Source organism: Entelurus aequoreus, linkage group LG08 (genome assembly GCF_033978785.1).
Source record: "Entelurus aequoreus isolate RoL-2023_Sb linkage group LG08, RoL_Eaeq_v1.1, whole genome shotgun sequence".
In the NCBI taxonomy this organism is placed as follows: domain Eukaryota; kingdom Metazoa; phylum Chordata; class Actinopteri; order Syngnathiformes; family Syngnathidae; genus Entelurus; species Entelurus aequoreus.
Genome location: NC_084738.1, coordinates 69,159,015 through 69,178,124, shown reverse-complemented (window position 1 = coordinate 69,178,124; position 19,110 = coordinate 69,159,015). Strand labels below are relative to the sequence as shown.

General features: G+C 32.6%; 1 long non-coding RNA gene across 1 annotated transcript in view; it reads left to right on the top strand.

The window, feature by feature from the left end:
• Positions 1-1,881: 1,881 nt before the first annotated feature.
• LOC133655194 (uncharacterized) overlaps positions 1,882-19,110 on the top strand; it is an 18,181-nt gene continuing 952 nt past the window's right edge. The window contains exons 1-2 of the long non-coding RNA XR_009826972.1: positions 1,882-2,012; positions 4,770-4,920. This is a non-coding gene — a long non-coding RNA (uncharacterized LOC133655194). The remainder of the gene's footprint in view (positions 2,013-4,769; positions 4,921-19,110) is intronic.

Here is a 19,110-nt window from a genome sequence, read left to right as displayed (position 1 = left end):
AGATTCGTAGATGAGGAACATTACAGTGAAGGACTAGAGTGCAGTGCAGGACGTATCTTTTTTCGCTCTGACCGTAACTTAGGTACAAGCTGGCTCATTGGATTCCACACTCTCCTTTTTTTATTGTGGATCACGGATTTGTATTTTAAACCACCTGGGATACTATATCCTCTTGAAAATGAGAGTCGAGAACGCAAAATGGACATTCAGTGCCTTTTATCTCCACAACAATACATCGGCGAAATGCTTTAGCTATGAGCTAACGTGATAGCATCGTGCTTTAACTGCATATAGAAACAAAAAAATAAACCCCTGACTGGAAGGATAGATAGAAAATCAACAATACTATTAAACCGTGGACATGTAAATACACGGTTAATGCTTTCCAGCCTGGCGAAGGTTAACAATGCTGTGCTAACGACGCCATTGAAGCTAACTTAGCAACTTAGCAACGGGACCTCACAGAGCTATGCTAAAAACATTAGCTCTCCACCTACGCCAGCCAGCCCTCATCTACTCATCAACACCCGTGCTCACCTGCGTTCCAGCGATCGGCAGAAGGACGAAGGACTTCACCCGATGCGTTTGGCGGCCCGGAGACGTAGGAAGTCAAGGTGAGGTCGGCGGCTAGCGCTCCAACAAAGTCCTCCTGGTTGTGTTGCTGTAGTCCGCTGCTAATACACCGATCCCACCTACAACTGTCTTCTTTGCAGCCTTCATTGTTCATTAAACAAATTGCAAAAGATGTCCAGAATACTGTGGAATTATGAAATGAAAACAGAGCTTTTTGTATAGGATTCTACGGGGTACCATAACTTCCGTTACTCTGACTTCGTCACACGCATACGTCATCATACCGCGACGTTTCAGCCGGATATTTCCCGGGAAGTTTTAAATGTCACTTTATAAGTTAACCCGGCCGTATTGGCATGTGTTGCAATGTTAAGATTTCATCATTGATATATAAACTATCAGACTGCGTGGTCACTAGTAGTGGCTTTCAGTAGGCCTTTAATGCAACATACTTGAGTTTGAGTTTATTTCCAACATGCAAGCATACATGGAACATCACAATTTCCAGTTCCTCTTTTCAACATGTTGGAAAAGGAGTAGGAAGAAGCAGAGCTTTTTTTAATCCTACCCCTTTCCTTTACATAACAGTTGCTAACACTATTGTTCACTTCCTGTTCTCAATTTATTCACAAAATACTCCATAGGTAATCACAATATAAATAAATAATAATTGGTGAAGTAAATTACATTTCATATGGTGAGATAAGTAAGATTATTTTGAAAATGAATGGATGGATGAAATAAATTGACAATGGTTATCATGGTTCTTCTTCTTTGTACTTTGTAAACACTTTAAGTGTGAAGAGTTTCTTGAAGTGTATCATATTAGTACATTGTTTGATTGCTTTGCTTAATCCATTCCATCATTTAATTCCACATACTGATATACTGAAGGTCTTAAGTGTTGTGCGTGCATACAAATGTTTTAAATTACATTTTTCTCTAAGATTATATTTCTCCTCTTTTTGAGAAGAATTGTTGTACATTCTTGACTAGCAGGTTATAGTTTGCTTTGTGTATCATTTTAGCTGTTTGCAAATTCACTATGTCGTGGAATTTCAGTATTTTTGATTCAATTACTCAAACATACTTGCTTAAGTAATTCAAGAAGAAAAAAACTCTCCTTTGACTCCGTTGTACTGAGTTTAATTCAGATCATTACATTTATTTATGTCACAAATATTTATAATCTAAGGCTTGCAAAGAGGAATTCATTTGTCGGCGAGCCTACTTCCGGCAGGCACTGTCACGTGACTCCGTTGGACCAATCAAAGCCGCAACAAGCACAGCTGCGGGAAGCTGAAACAGGTGAGAATGTGTCAAGTATTTAAATGATCAAATACAAACCTCCTTGTTTCACAAGTGACAGAATGTTACCAAAAGAAGAACTTTAATCACGTGACGTGACGTCAGCACATCCCGGACGTTTAAGACAACTGGTAAGCAGAAACCTACAACAGTTGGCGACAATAACCATCTTTTTTTGTATGTCTCTGATGAACTGGAAAAAAAACCCAAATGTCATTTAAACACAGTAAAAAAAATAATAACATTAAATATCAATGGAAAGTTGTACGAAGCTTGAAAGTTACTCGTGCTAGCGTATTAGCATGTAGCATTTTCTTCTTCTACTACTTCTACTAACATGGCTGAACGAGATTAAATGATTTTAGACGCCCCCTAGTGGAGGACAGGCGCACTTCCACTACTACATTCTAACATGCTAAACAAGATGAAATGAGCACAGTCGCCCCCTAGTGGAGGAGAGGCGCGCTGCGCCACTCACAGAGATAAAGAGCATGGAAACTACAACTTCTCATTGAGCTGTGAAAATAGAAAAAAACGGCATTATTTGACGAATCAGACTAATTTAGTGCATAAAAACGTAGTAACTAAAAAGTGACATGAAGGCAGCACATATCTTCAATGATGACTTTCAAACTAGTAAAAAGAACATTTATATCATGTGACGAGTGTCTGTAGACATGTTCACATTTCAGTTTACCAGAACTCCACTTCTAACTGCAGTAAATTGTAGATTATTTTTTATATTCTACACACACACGCCAACTACAGTTGTAGTCCAAGAACCATCAAACATTATTGATTGATTGATTGAGACTTTTATTAGTAGATTGCACAGTACAGTACATATTCCGTACAATTGACCACTAAATGGTAACACCCCAATAAGTTTTTACACTTGTTTAAGTCAGGGGTCCACGTTAATCAGTTCATGGTAATTAGCTACTAAATAAATCACAAGTTACTCAATGCTTGAATATTTTTTTTCACACAATACTAACTATTATTTAAGTAATTACTTAGATGACTCTGTTTTAATTTTACTTGAGTCATATTGTTCCAAAGTAACAGTACTTACATACCATTTTAAAGTTCAAGTATATAGTTACACACACACACACACACACTAGGTGTGTTAAAGTTCAAGTACCAACGATAGTCACACACACACTAGGTGTGGTGAAATGTGTCCTCTGCATTTGACCCATCCCCTTGTTCACCCCCTGGGAGGTGAGGGGAGCAGTGGGCAGCAGCGGTAGCCGCGCCCGGGAATCATTGTGGGTAGTCAACCCACCTCTGCCCATACAATATGTTGTTTTATTGGGTATGTCCTAGTCAGCTCCTCATCATACATGTGGTACAAAATATACGAACATGTAGTACAAAATATACGTACATACCTCCATTGAACAGTCTTGTGCTCAATGCCAATATTATTTCACAAAAAAGAAAAGAAAATTGAATTAGGATAATAAAATAAAATGAAACATATCTCAAAAGCAGTTGTGGGCAATTATTTTTTACCGGGGGCCGCATGAGCAACCCGAGCACTGCTGGAGGGCCACACCGACAATATTTAAATTAAATTTTGCTGAAATTATTTTTGATATACCGTAAGATCAATAATAATAATAATAATAATTTCATTTAACCTAACTTAACTTTATACAAAAGCAAAATTGCTTTTGATGGTTTTATTTTTAACACTGTCTTACAAAACACTTCCTGATGTATAATACAATGCAAAAATGTCAATTTCTGTCACTTTATCCTGCATCCTCTTTAAAAGTCCAACATTTTTCCCCGTCAGATTTGGACAACCATCTGTTGTCACACCTGCCAGCTTGTCCCATTTCAGTCCTAACATGTCCAAACACACATTTACCTATGTGAAGAAGTCATTACCTGTGGTTGTCTCTTTAATTGACAGCATGGCTGCCCGCTCCTCCGTGATATGAAAGTCTGCAGTTATCCCACGTAAGACGATGAGCAGCTGGGCGGTGTCACGTGCATCGCAGCTCTCATCCAAAGCCAGTGAAAAACAGTCAAAGTCGGCCGTTCTGTTCTTCAGCTGAAGTTCCAAGTTTCCAGCGATGGTCTCAACCCGCCTCGTTACAGTGCGTCAGGAGAGTGACACGTTCTCAAATGCGCCCCTATTCTCCGGGCATTTAGGCGTAACAGAGTCCAATAAGCACTCCTTAATAAACTCTCCGTCAGAAAACGCCTTACTTTTTCTGGCGATTTTGTGAGAAATGACGAAACTTGTCCTGACAGCTGCATCTCTGGGGGTGTGAAATTTGGCAAAAAGTCCTTGTTGGGTTTCCAGTTTTACCATCAACGCATCAGCCTCTCTTGCGCGTGCTTCATCAGACAGATTCCGGTATTTTTCCTGGTGCTTCGTCGTGTAGTGGCGATTCAAATGATATTCTTTAAACACAGCAACATGTGTACCACAAATTAAGCACACGGCTTTACCTTTCATCTCTGCAAAGAAATACTTGGCAGTCCATGTCTCGTTGGAAACACGCCATTCCTCATCAACTTTTCTCTTTTTAGCGTCTCGGGGATAACCGTGCATCACTTGTCGCTGTGCACCTTCACTCACAGGTTACACCCGGACATACGCCCATAAATAACACTTTTCAAAATAAAAGCAGCACAGTTGTATTGCACGCACGACATAGATGGTTTTTTAAATGTATTTTGTCATTTATGTTTGGCCTCACGCGGGCCAGACAGGGATGCACAAAGGGCCGGATGTGGCCCGCGGGCCGCAGAGTGCCCAGGTCTGCTCAAAATGGTAATGTGAAGAAGTATAATCTTTGTGACATGTACAGTATGTGATTTCAAGTCAATGTGAAGAGTACAATTGTGATATTTTCCATTTCCAGCCAGGCCTCTTCCATATGTGTGATATGCAGTCAGGTCGCGTTCAGCACACCTATACCTACCTACCTCATCCACAGGTGACCAAGGTGACAATCCTTGAGAATGAGGGAAATCCGTGGGCGGGCCTACGAGTCCTTTGGAAGAATCAAACAGGTAATTCAAACTGTTGTTGTTGTTGTTGTGTAATTACAGTGGACAAGCGCTGCCTGTGTTGTGATGATGAATAATAAGAGAAGGCAGATGGTCGCCAAGGCAGCTGTGATGCCAATGATGATGCATTATTGCTCATTCACAACGTTAGTGTTCACCCTGAGAGCATAATTAGGATTTATAGGACATTTTTGATGCCATTTCATGACGTTTGCGGTGAATGTGATGAAAGAACAAAGGTGGAAAATGTCTGAAAAACAACATCAGTTGCTTAAAAAACATAAACATGAGTCTTGGTATTGCTAATCATGCGACAATATATTGTGGTGTACTAGTGTGTACTATTGCATCTTTATGTGTATTAGTAAGGTGAAAATATATTGTGGTGTACTAGTGTGTACTATTGCATCTTTATGTGTATTAGTAAGGTGAAAATATATTGTGGTGTACTAGTGTGTACTATTGCATCTTTATATGTATTAGTAAGGTGAAAATATATTGTGGTGTACTAGTGTGTACTATTACATCTTTATATGTATTAGTAAGGTGAAAATATATTGTGGTGTACTAGTGTGTACTATTGCATCTTTATGTGTATTAGTAAGGTGAAAATATATTGTGGTGTACTAGTGTGTACTATTGCATCTTTATGTGTATTAGTAAGGTGAAAATATATTGTGGTGTACTAGTGTGTACTATTGTATCTTTATGTGTTGTTAGTCAGGTGAAAATATATTGTGGTGTACTAGTGTGTACTATTGCATCTTTATGTGTATTAGTAAGGTGAAAATATATTGTGGTGTACTAGTGTGTACTATTGTATCTTTATGTGTTGTTAGTCAGGTGAAAATATATTGTGGTGTACTAGTGTGTACTATTGTATCTTTATGTGTTGTTAGACAGGTGAAAATATATTGTGGTGTACTAGTGTGTACTATTGCATCTTTGTGTTGTTTGTCAGGTTAAAATATATTGTGGTGTACTAGTGTGTACTATTGCATCTTTATATGTATTAGTAAGGTGTAAATATATTGTGGTGTACTAGTGTGTACTATTGCATCTTTATATGTATTAGTAAGGTGAAAATATATTGTGGTGTACTAGTGTGTACTATTGCATCTTTATGTGTTGTTAGTCAGGTTGAAATATATTGTGGTGTACTAGTGTGTACTATTGCATCTTTATATGTATTAGTAAGGTGAAAATATATTGTGGTGTACTAGTGTGTACTATTGCATCTTTATGTGTTGTTAGTCAGGTTGAAATATATTGTGGTGTACTAGTGTGTACTATTGCATCTTTATGTGTTGTTAGTCAGGTGAAAATATATTGTGGTGTACTAGAGTGTACTATTGCATCTTTATATGTATTAGTAAGGTGAAAATATATTGTGGTGTACTATTGCATCTTTATATGTATTAGTAAGGTGAAAATATATTGTGGTGTACTAATGTGTACTATTGCATCTTTATATGTATTAGTAAGGTGAAAATATATTGTGGTTTACTAGTGTGTACTATTGCATCTTTATGTGTTGTTAGACAGGTGAAAATATATTGTGGTGTACTAGTGTGTACTATTGTATCTTTATGTGTATTAGTAAGGTGAAAATATATTGTGGTGTACTAGTGTGTACTATTGCATCTTTATGTGTATTAGTAAGGTGAAAATATATTGTGGTGTACTAGTGTGTACTATTGCATCTTTATATGTTGTTAGTCAGGTTAAAATATATTGTGGTGTACTAGTGTGTACTATTGCATCTTTATATGTATTAGTAAGGTGAAAATATATTGTGGTGTACTAGTGTGTACTATTGCATCTTTATATGTTGTTAGTCAGGTTAAAATATATTGTGGTGTACTAGTGTGTACTATTGCATCTTTATGTGTATTAGTAAGGTGAAAATATATTGTGGTGTACTAGTGTGTACTATTGCATCTTTATATGTTGTTAGTCAGGTTAAAATATATTGTGGTGTACTAGTGTGTACTATTGCATCTTTATATGTATTAGTAAGGTGAAAATATATTGTGGTGTACTAGTGTGTACTATTGCATCTTTATGTGTTGTTAGTCAGGTGAAAATATATTGTGGTGTACTAGTGTGTACTATTGCATCTTTATATGTATTAGTAAGGTGAAAATATATTGTGGTGTACTAGTGTGTACTATTGTATCTTTATGTGTATTAGTAAGGTGAAAATATATTGTGGTGTACTAGTGTGTACTATTGCATCTTTATATGTATTAGTAAGGTGAAAATATATTGTGGTGTACTAGTGTGTACTATTGCATCTTTATATGTATTAGTAAGGTGAAAATATATTGTGGTGTACTAGTGTGTACTATTGCATCTTTATATGTTGTTAGTCAGGTTAAAATATATTGTGGTGTACTAGTGTGTACTATTGCATCTTTATGTGTTGTTAGTCAGGTGAAAATATATTGTGGTGTACTAGTGTGTACTATTGTATCTTTATGTGTATTAGTAAGGTGAAAATATATTGTGGTGTACTAGTGTGTACTATTGCATCTTTATATGTTGTTAGTCAGGTTAAAATATATTGTGGTGTACTAGTGTGTACTATTGCATCTTTATGTGTTGTTAGTCAGGTGAAAATATATTGTGGTGTACTAGTGTGTACTATTGTATCTTTATGTGTATTAGTAAGGTGAAAATATATTGTGGTGTACTAGTGTGTACTATTGCATCTTTATATGTATTAGTAAGGTGAAAATATATTGTGGTGTACTAGTGTGTACTATTGCATCTTTATATGTATTAGTAAGAAGAAAATATATTGTGGTGTACTAGTGTGTACTATTGCATCTTTATATGTATTAGTAAGGTGAAAATATATTGTGGTGTACTAGTGTGTACTATTGCATCTTTATGTGTTGTTAGTCAGGTGAAAATATATTGTGGTGTACTAGTGTGTACTATTGTATCTTTATGTGTATTAGTAAGGTGAAAATATATTGTGGTGTACTAGTGTGTACTATTGCATCTTTATATGTATTAGTAAGGTGAAAATATATTGTGGTGTACTAGTGTGTACTATTGCATCTTTATATGTATTAGTAAGAAGAAAATATATTGTGGTGTACTAGTGTGTACTATTGCATCTTTATATGTATTAGTAAGGTGAAAATATATTGTGGTGTACTAGTGTGTACTATTGCATCTTTATATGTTGTTAGTCAGGTTAAAATATATTGTGGTGTACTAGTGTGTACTATTGCATCTTTATATATATTAGTAAGGTGAAAATATATTGTGGTGTACTAGTGTGTACTATTGCATCTTTATATGTATTAGTAAGGTGAAAATATATTGTGGTGTACTAGTGTGTACTATTGCATCTTTATATGTTGTTAGTCAGGTTAAAATATATTGTGGTGTACTAGTGTGTACTATTGCATCTTTATGTGTATTAGTAAGGTGAAAATATATTGTGGTGTACTAGTGTGTACTATTGCATCTTTATGTGTATTAGTTAGGTGAAAATATATTGTGGTGTACTAGTGTGTACTATTGCATCTTTATGTGTATTAGTAAGGTGAAAATATATTGTGGTGTACTAGTGTGTACTATTGCATCTTTATGTGTATTAGTAAGGTGAAAATATATTGTGGTGTACTAGTGTGTACTATTGCATCTTTATGTGTATTAGTAAGGTGAAAATATATTATGGTGTACTAGTGTGTACTATTGCATCTTTATATATATTAGTAAGGTGAAAATATATTGTGGTGTACTAGTGTGTACTATTGCATCTTTATATGTATTAGTAAGGTGAAAATATATTGTGGTGTACTAGTGTGTACTATTGCATCTTTATATGTTGTTAGTCAGGTTAAAATATATTGTGGTGTACTAGTGTGTACTATTGCATCTTTATGTGTATTAGTAAGGTGAAAATATATTGTTGTGTACTAGTGTGTACTATTGCATCTTTATGTGTATTAGTAAGGTGAAAATATATTGTGGTGTACTAGTGTGTACTATTGCATCTTTATATGTATTAGTAAGGTGAAAATATATTGTGGTGTACTAGTGTGTACTATTGCATCTTTATATGTATTAGTAAGGTGAAAATATATAATGGTGTACTAGTGTGTACTATTGCATCTTTATATGTATTAGTAAGGTGAAAATATATTGTGGTGTACTAGTGTGTACTATTGCATCTTTATATGTATTAGTAAGGTGAAAATATATTGTGGTGTACTAGTGTGTACTATTGCATCTTTATGTGTTGTTAGACAGGTTAAAATATATTGTGGTGTACTAGTGTGTACTATTGCATCTTTATATGTATTAGTAAGGTGAAAATATATTGTGGTGTACTAGTGTGTACTATTGCATCTTTATATGTTGTTAGTCAGGTTAAAATATATTGTGGTGTACTAGTGTGTACTATTGCATCTTTATATGTTGTTAGTCAGGTTAAAATATATTGTGGTGTACTAGTGTGTACTATTGCATCTTTATATGTATTAGTAAGGTGAAAATATATTATGGTGTACTAGTGTGTACTATTGTATCTTTATGTGTTGTTAGTCAGGTTAAAATATATTGTGGTGTACTAGGGTGTACTATTGCATCTTTATATGTATTAGTAAGGTGAAAATATATTGTGGTGTACTAGTGTGTACTATTGCATCTTTATGTGTTGTTAGTCAGGTTAAAATATATTGTGGTGTACTAGTGTGTACTATTGCATCTTTATGTGTTGTTAGTCAGGTTAAAATATATTGTGGTGTACTAGTGTGTACTATTGCATCTTTATGTGTTGTTAGTCAGGTGAAAATATATTGTGGTGTACTAGTGTGTACTATTGCATCTTTATATGTATTAGTAAGGTGAAAATATATTGTGGTGTACTAGTGTGTACTATTGTATCTTTATGTGTTGTTAGTCAGGTTAAAATATATTGTGGTGTACTAGTGTGTACTATTGCATCTTTATGTGTTGTTAGTCAGGGGAAAATATATTGTGGTGTACTAGTGTGTACTATTGCATCTTTATGTGTATTAGTAAGGTGAAAATATATTGTGGTGTACTAGTGTGTACTATTGCATCTTTATGTGTATTAATAAGGTGAAAATATATTGTGGTGTACTAGTGTGTACTATTGCATCTTTATGTGTATTAGTAAGGTGAAAATATATTGTGGTGTACTAGTGTGTACTATTGCATCTTTATGTGTATTAGTTAGGTGAAAATATATTGTGGTGTACTAGTGTGTACTATTGCATCTTTATATGTTGTTAGTCAGGTTAAAAGATATTGTGGTGTACTAGTGTGTACTATTGCATCTTTATGTGTATTAGTAAGGTGAAAATATATTGTGGTGTACTAGTGTGTACTATTGCATCTTTATGTGTATTAGTTAGGTGAAAATATATTGTGGTGTACTAGTGTGTACTATTGCATCTTTATATGTATTAGTAAGGTGAAAATATATTATGGTGTACTAGTGTGTACTATTGCATCTTTATATGTATTAGTAAGGTGAAAATATATTGTGGTGTACTAGTGTGTACTATTGCATCTTTATGTGTATTAGTAACGTGAAAATATATTGTGGTGTACTAGTGTGTACTATTGCATCTTTATGTGTATTAGTAAGGTGAAAATATATTGTGGTGTACTAGTGTGTACTATTGCATCTTTATATGTATTAGTAAGGTGAAAATATATTGTGGTGTACTAGTGTGTACTATTGTATCTTTATGTGTTGTTAGTCAGGTTAAAATATATTGTGGTGTACTAGTGTGTACTATTGCATCTTTATATGTATTAGTAAGGTGAAAATATATTGTGGTGTACTAGTGTGTACTATTGCATCTTTATATGTATTAGTAAGAAGAAAATATATTGTGGTGTACTAGTGTGTACTATTGCATCTTTATATGTATTAGTAAGGTGAAAATATATTGTGGTGTACTAGTGTGTACTATTGCATCTTTATGTGTTGTTAGTCAGGTGAAAATATATTGTGGTGTACTAGTGTGTACTATTGTATCTTTATGTGTATTAGTAAGGTGAAAATATATTGTGGTGTACTAGTGTGTACTATTGCATCTTTATATGTATTAGTAAGGTGAAAATATATTGTGGTGTACTAGTGTGTACTATTGCATCTTTATATGTATTAGTAAGGTTAAAATATATTGTGGTGTACTAGTGTGTACTATTGCATCTTTATATGTATTAGTAAGGTGAAAATATATTGTGGTGTACTAGTGTGTACTATTGCATCTTTATATGTTGTTAGTCAGGTTAAAATATATTGTGGTGTACTAGTGTGTACTATTGCATCTTTATATATATTAGTAAGGTGAAAATATATTGTGGTGTACTAGTGTGTACTATTGCATCTTTATATGTATTAGTAAGGTGAAAATATATTGTGGTGTACTAGTGTGTACTATTGCATCTTTATATGTTGTTAGTCAGGTTAAAATATATTGTGGTGTACTAGTGTGTACTATTGCATCTTTATGTGTATTAGTAAGGTGAAAATATATTGTGGTGTACTAGTGTGTACTATTGCATCTTTATGTGTATTAGTTAGGTGAAAATATATTGTGGTGTACTAGTGTGTACTATTGCATCTTTATATGTATTAGTAAGGTGAAAATATATTGTGGTGTACTAGTGTGTACTATTGCATCTTTATGTGTATTAGTAAGGTGAAAATATATTGTGGTGTACTAGTGTGTACTATTGCATCTTTATGTGTATTAGTAAGGTGAAAATATATTGTGGTGTACTAGTGTGTACTATTGCATCTTTATATGTTGTTAGTCAGGTTAAAATATATTGTGGTGTACTAGTGTGTACTATTGCGTCTTTATGTGTATTAGTTAGGTGAAAATATATTGTGGTGTACTAGTGTGTACTATTGCATCTTTATATGTATTAGTAAGGTGAAAATATATTGTGGTGTACTAGTGTGTACTATTGCATCTTTATGTGTATTAGTAAGGTGAAAATATATTGTTGTGTACTAGTGTGTACTATTGCATCTTTATGTGTATTAGTAAGGTGAAAATATATTGTGGTGTACTAGTGTGTACTATTGCATCTTTATATGTATTAGTAAGGTGAAAATATATTGTGGTGTACTAGTGTGTACTATTGCATCTTTATATGTATTAGTAAGGTGAAAATATATTATGGTGTACTAGTGTGTACTATTGCATCTTTATATGTATTAGTAAGGTGAAAATAAATTGTGGTGTACTAGTGTGTACTATTGCATCTTTATATGTATTAGTAAGGTGAAAATATATTGTGGTGTACTAGTGTGTACTATTGCATCTTTATGTGTTGTTAGACAGGTTAAAATATATTGTGGTGTACTAGTGTGTACTATTGCATCTTTATATGTATTAGTAAGGTGAAAATATATTGTGGTGTACTAGTGTGTACTATTGCATCTTTATATGTTGTTAGTCAGGTTAAAATATATTGTGGTGTACTAGTGTGTACTATTGCATCTTTATATGTTGTTAGTCAGGTTAAAATATATTGTGGTGTACTAGTGTGTACTATTGCATCTTTATATGTATTAGTAAGGTGAAAATATATTATGGTGTACTAGTGTGTACTATTGTATCTTTATGTGTTGTTAGTCAGGTTAAAATATATTGTGGTGTACTAGTGTGTACTATTGCATCTTTATATGTATTAGTAAGGTGAAAATATATTGTGGTGTACTAGTGTGTACTATTGCATCTTTATGTGTTGTTAGTCAGGTTAAAATATATTGTGGTGTACTAGTGTGTACTATTGCATCTTTATGTGTTGTTAGTCAGGTGAAAATATATTGTGGTGTACTAGTGTGTACTATTGCATCTTTATGTGTTGTTAGTCAGGTGAAAATATATTGTGGTGTACTAGTGTGTACTATTGCATCTTTATATGTATTAGTAAGGTGAAAATATATTGTGGTGTACTAGTGTGTACTATTGCATCTTTATATGTATTAGTAAGGTGAAAATATATTGTGGTGTACTAGTGTGTACTATTGCATATTTATATGTATTAGTAAGGTGAAAATATATTGTGGTGTACTAGTGTGTACTATTGCATCTTTATGTGTTGTTAGTCAGGGGAAAATATATTGTGGTGTTCTAGTGTGTACTATTGCATCTTTATATGTATTAGTAAGGTGAAAATATATTATGGTGTACTAGTGTGTACTATTGCATCTTTATGTGTATTAGTAAGGTGAAAATATATTATGGTGTACTAGTGTGTACTATTGCATCTTTATATATATTAGTAAGGTGAACATATATTGTGGTGTACTAGTGTGTACTATTGCATCTTTATATGTATTAGTAAGGTGAAAATATATTGTGGTGTACTAGTGTGTACTATTGCATCTTTATGTGTATTAGTAAGGTGAAAATATATTGTGGTGTACTAGTGTGTACTATTGCATCTTTATTTGTATTAATAAGGTGAAAATATATTGTGGTGTACTAGTGTGTACTATTGCATCTTTATGTGTATTAGTTAGGTGAAAATATATTGTGGTGTACTAGTGTGTACTATTGCATCTTTATATGTTGTTAGTCAGGTTAAAATATATTGTGGTGTACTAGTGTGTACTATTGCATCTTTATGTGTATTAGTAAGGTGAAAATATATTGTGGTGTACTAGTGTGTACTATTGCATCTTTATGTGTATTAGTTAGGTGAAAATATATTGTGGTGTACTAGTGTGTACTATTGCATCTTTATATGTATTAGTAAGGTGAAAATATATTATGGTGTACTAGTGTGTACTATTGCATCTTTATATGTATTAGTAAGGTGAAAATATATTGTGGTGTACTAGTGTGTACTATTGCATCTTTATGTGTATTAGTAACGTGAAAATATATTGTGGTGTACTAGTGTGTACTATTGCATCTTTATGTGTATTAGTAAGGTGAAAATATATTGTGGTGTACTAGTGTGTACTATTGCATCTTTATATGTATTAGTAAGGTGAAAATATATTGTGGTGTACTAGTGTGTACTATTGTATCTTTATGTGTTGTTAGTCAGGTTAAAATATATTGTGGTGTACTAGTGTGTACTATTGCATCTTTATGTGTTGTTAGTCAGGTTAAAATATATTGTGGTGTACTAGTGTGTACTATTGTATCTTTATGTGTTGTTAGTCAGGTTAAAATATATTGTGGTGTACTAGTGTGTACTATTGCATCTTTATATGTATTAGTAAGGTGAAAATATATTGTGGTGTACTAGTGTGTACTATTGCATCTTTATATGTATTAGTAAGGTGAAAATATATTGTGGTGTACTAGTGTGTACTATTGCATCTTTATGTGTTGTTAGTCAGGGGAAAATATATTGTGGTGTACTAGTGTGTACTATTGCATCTTTATATGTATTAGTAAGGTGAAAATATATTGTGGTGTACTAGTGTGTACTATTGCATCTTTATATGTATTAGTAAGGTGAAAATATATTGTGGTGTACTAGTGTGTACTATTGCATCTTTATATGTATTAGTAAGGTGAAAATATATTGTGGTGTACTAGTGTGTACTATTGCATCTTTATGTGTTGTTAGACAGGTTAAAATATATTGTGGTGTACTAGTGTGTACTATTGCATCTTTATATGTATTAGTAAGGTGAAAATATATTGTGGTGTACTAGTGTGTACTATTGCATCTTTATATGTTGTTAGTCAGGTTAAAATATATTGTGGTGTACTAGTGTGTACTATTGCATCTTTATATGTTGTTAGTCAGGTTAAAATATATTGTGGTGTACTAGTGTGTACTATTGCATCTTTATATGTTGTTAGTCAGGTTAAAATATATTGTGGTGTACTAGTGTGTACTATTGCATCTTTATATGTATTAGTAAGGTGAAAATATATTATGGTGTACTAGTGTGTACTATTGTATCTTTATGTGTTGTTAGTCAGGTTAAAATATATTGTGGTGTACTAGTGTGTACTATTGCATCTTTATATGTATTAGTAAGGTGAAAATATATTGTGGTGTACTAGTGTGTACTATTGCATCTTTATGTGTTGTTAGTCAGGTTAAAATATATTGTGGTGTACTAGTGTGTACTATTGCATCTTTATGTGTTGTTAGTCAGGTGAAAATATATTGTGGTGTACTAGTGTGTACTATTGCATCTTTATGTGTTGTTAGTCAGGTGAAAATATATTGTGGTGTACTAGTGTGTACTATTGCATCTTTATATGTATTAGTAAGGTGAAAATATATTGTGGTGTACTAGTGTGTACTATTGCATCTTTATATGTATTAGTAAGGTGAAAATATATTGTGGTGTACTAGTGTGTACTATTGCATATTTATATGTATTAGTAAGGTGAAAATATATTGTGGTGTACTAGTGTGTACTATTGCATCTTTATGTGTTGTTAGTCAGGGGAAAATATATTGTGGTGTTCTAGTGTGTACTATTGCATCTTTATATGTATTAGTAAGGTGAAAATATATTATGGTGTACTAGTGTGTACTATTGCATCTTTATGTGTATTAGTAAGGTGAAAATATATTATGGTGTACTAGTGTGTACTATTGCATCTTTATATATATTAGTAAGGTGAACATATATTGTGGTGTACTAGTGTGTACTATTGCATCTTTATATGTATTAGTAAGGTGAAAATATATTGTGGTGTACTAGTGTGTACTATTGCATCTTTATGTGTATTAGTAAGGTGAAAATATATTGTGGTGTACTAGTGTGTACTATTGCATCTTTATGTGTATTAATAAGGTGAAAATATATTGTGGTGTACTAGTGTGTACTATTGCATCTTTATGTGTATTAGTAAGGTGAAAATATATTGTGGTGTACTAGTGTGTACTATTGCATCTTTATGTGTATTAGTTAGGTGAAAATATATTGTGGTGTACTAGTGTGTACTATTGCATCTTTATATGTTGTTAGTCAGGTTAAAATATATTGTGGTGTACTAGTGTGTACTATTGCATCTTTATGTGTATTAGTTAGGTGAAAATATATTGTGGTGTACTAGTGTGTACTATTGCATCTTTATATGTATTAGTAAGGTGAAAATATATTATGGTGTACTAGTGTGTACTATTGCATCTTTATGTGTATTAGTTAGGTGAAAATATATTGTGGTGTACTAGTGTGTACTATTGCATCTTTATGTGTATTAGTTAGGTGAAAATATATTGTGGTGTACTAGTGTGTACTATTGCATCTTTATTTGTATTAGTAAGGTGAAAATATATTGTGGTGTACTAGTGTGTACTATTGCATCTTTATGTGTATTAGTAACGTGAAAATATATTGTGGTGTACTAGTGTGTACTATTGCATCTTTATGTGTATTAGTAAGGTGAAAATATATTGTGGTGTACTAGTGTGTACTATTGCATCTTTATATGTATTAGTAAGGTGAAAATATATTGTGGTGTACTAGTGTGTACTATTGTATCTTTATGTGTTGTTAGTCAGGTTAAAATATATTGTGGTGTACTAGTGTGTACTATTGCATCTTTATATGTATTAGTAAGGTGAAAATATATTGTGGTGTACTAGTGTGTACTATTGCATCTTTATGTGTTGTTAGTCAGGTTAAAATATATTGTGGTGTACTAGTGTGTACTATTGCATCTTTATATATATTAGTAAGGTGAACATATATTGTGGTGTACTAGTGTGTACTATTGCATCTTTATATGTATTAGTAAGGTGAAAATATATTGTGGTGTACTAGTGTGTACTATTGCATCTTTATGTGTATTAGTAAGGTGAAAATATATTGTGGTGTACTAGTGTGTACTATTGCATCTTTATGTGTATTAATAAGGTGAAAATATATTGTGGTGTACTAGTGTGTACTATTGCATCTTTATGTGTATTAGTAAGGTGAAAATATATTGTGGTGTACTAGTGTGTACTATTGCATCTTTATGTGTATTAGTTAGGTGAAAATATATTGTGGTGTACTAGTGTGTACTATTGCATCTTTATGTGTATTAGTAAGGTGAAAATATATTGTGGTGTACTAGTGTGTACTATTGCATCTTTATGTGTATTAGTTAGGTGAAAATATATTGTGGTGTACTAGTGTGTACTATTGCATCTTTATATGTATTAGTAAGGTGAAAATATATTATGGTGTACTAGTGTGTACTATTGCATCTTTATGTGTATTAGTTAGGTGAAAATATATTGTGGTGTACTAGTGTGTACTATTGCATCTTTATGTGTATTAGTTAGGTGAAAATATATTGTGGTGTACTAGTGTGTACTATTGCATCTTTATATGTATTAGTAAGGTGAAAATATATTGTGGTGTACTAGTGTGTACTATTGCATCTTTATGTGTATTAGTAACGTGAAAATATATTGTGGTGTACTAGTGTGTACTATTGCATCTTTATGTGTATTAGTAAGGTGAAAATATATTGTGGTGTACTAGTGTGTACTATTGCATCTTTATATGTATTAGTAAGGTGAAAATATATTGTGGTGTACTAGTGTGTACTATTGTATCTTTATGTGTTGTTAGTCAGGTTAAAATATATTGTGGTGTACTAGTGTGTACTATTGCATCTTTATATGTATTAGTAAGGTGAAAATATATTGTGGTGTACTAGTGTGTACTATTGCATCTTTATGTGTTGTTAGTCAGGTTAAAATATATTGTGGTGTACTAGTGTGTACTATTGTATCTTTATGTGTTGTTAGTCAGGTTAAAATATATTGTGGTGTACTAGTGTGTACTATTGCATCTTTATATGTATTAGTAAGGTGAAAATATATTGTGGTGTACTAGTGTGTACTATTGCATCTTTATATGTATTAGTAAGGTGAAAATATATTGTGGTGTACTAGTGTGTACTATTGTATCTTTATGTGTTGTTAGTCAGGTTAAAATATATTGTGGTGTACTAGTGTGTACTATTGCATCTTTATGTGTTGTTAGTCAGGGGAAAATATATTGTGGTGTACTAGTGTGTACTATTGCATCTTTATATGTATTAGTAAGGTGAAAATATATTGTGGTGTACTAGTGTGTACTATTGCATCTTTATATGTATTAGTAAGGTGAAAATATATTGTGGTGTACTAATGTGTACTATTGCATCTTTATATGTATTAGTAAGGTGAAAATATATTGTGGTGTACTAGTGTGTACTATTGCATCTTTATATGTATTAGTAAGGTGAAAATATATTGTGGTGTACTAGTGTGTACTATTGCATCTTTATGTGTTGTTAGTCAGGGGAAAATATATTGTGGTGTACTAGTGTGTACTATTGCATCTTTATATGTATTAGTAAGGTGAAAATATATTGTGGTGTACTAGTGTGTACTATTGCATCTTTATATGTATTAGTAAGGTGAAAATATATTGTGGTGTACTAGTGTGTACCATTGCATCTTTATATGTATTAGTAAGGTGAAAATATATTATGGTGTACTAGTGTGTACTATTTTATCTTTATATGTATTAGTAAGGTGAAAATATATTGTGGTGTACTAGTGTGTACTATTGCATCTTTATATGTTGTTAGTCAGGTTAAAATATATTGTGGTGTACTAGTGTGTACTATTGCATCTTTATGTGTTGTTAGTCAGGGAAAAATATATTGTGGTGTACTAGTGTGTACTATTGCATCTTTATATGTATTAGTAAGGTGAAAATATATTGTGGTGTACTAATGTGTACTATTGCATCTTTATATGTATTAGTAAGGTGAAAATATATTGTGGTGTACTAGTGTGTACTATTGCATCTTTATATGTATTAGTAAGGTGAAAATATATTGTGGTGTACTAGTGTGTACTATTGCATCTTTATGTGTTGTTAGTCAGGGGAAAATATATTGTGGTGTACTAGTGTGTACTATTGCATCTTTATATGTATTAGTAAGGTGAAAATATATTGTGGTGTACTAGTGTGTACTATTGCATCTTTATATGTATTAGTAAGGTGAAAATATATTGTGGTGTACTAGTGTGTACCATTGCATCTTTATATGTATTAGTAAGGTGAAAATATATTATGGTGTACTAGTGTGTACTATTTTATCTTTATATGTATTAGTAAGGTGAAAATATATTGTGGTGTACTAGTGTGTACTATTGCATCTTTATATGTTGTTAGTCAGGTTAAAATATATTGTGGTG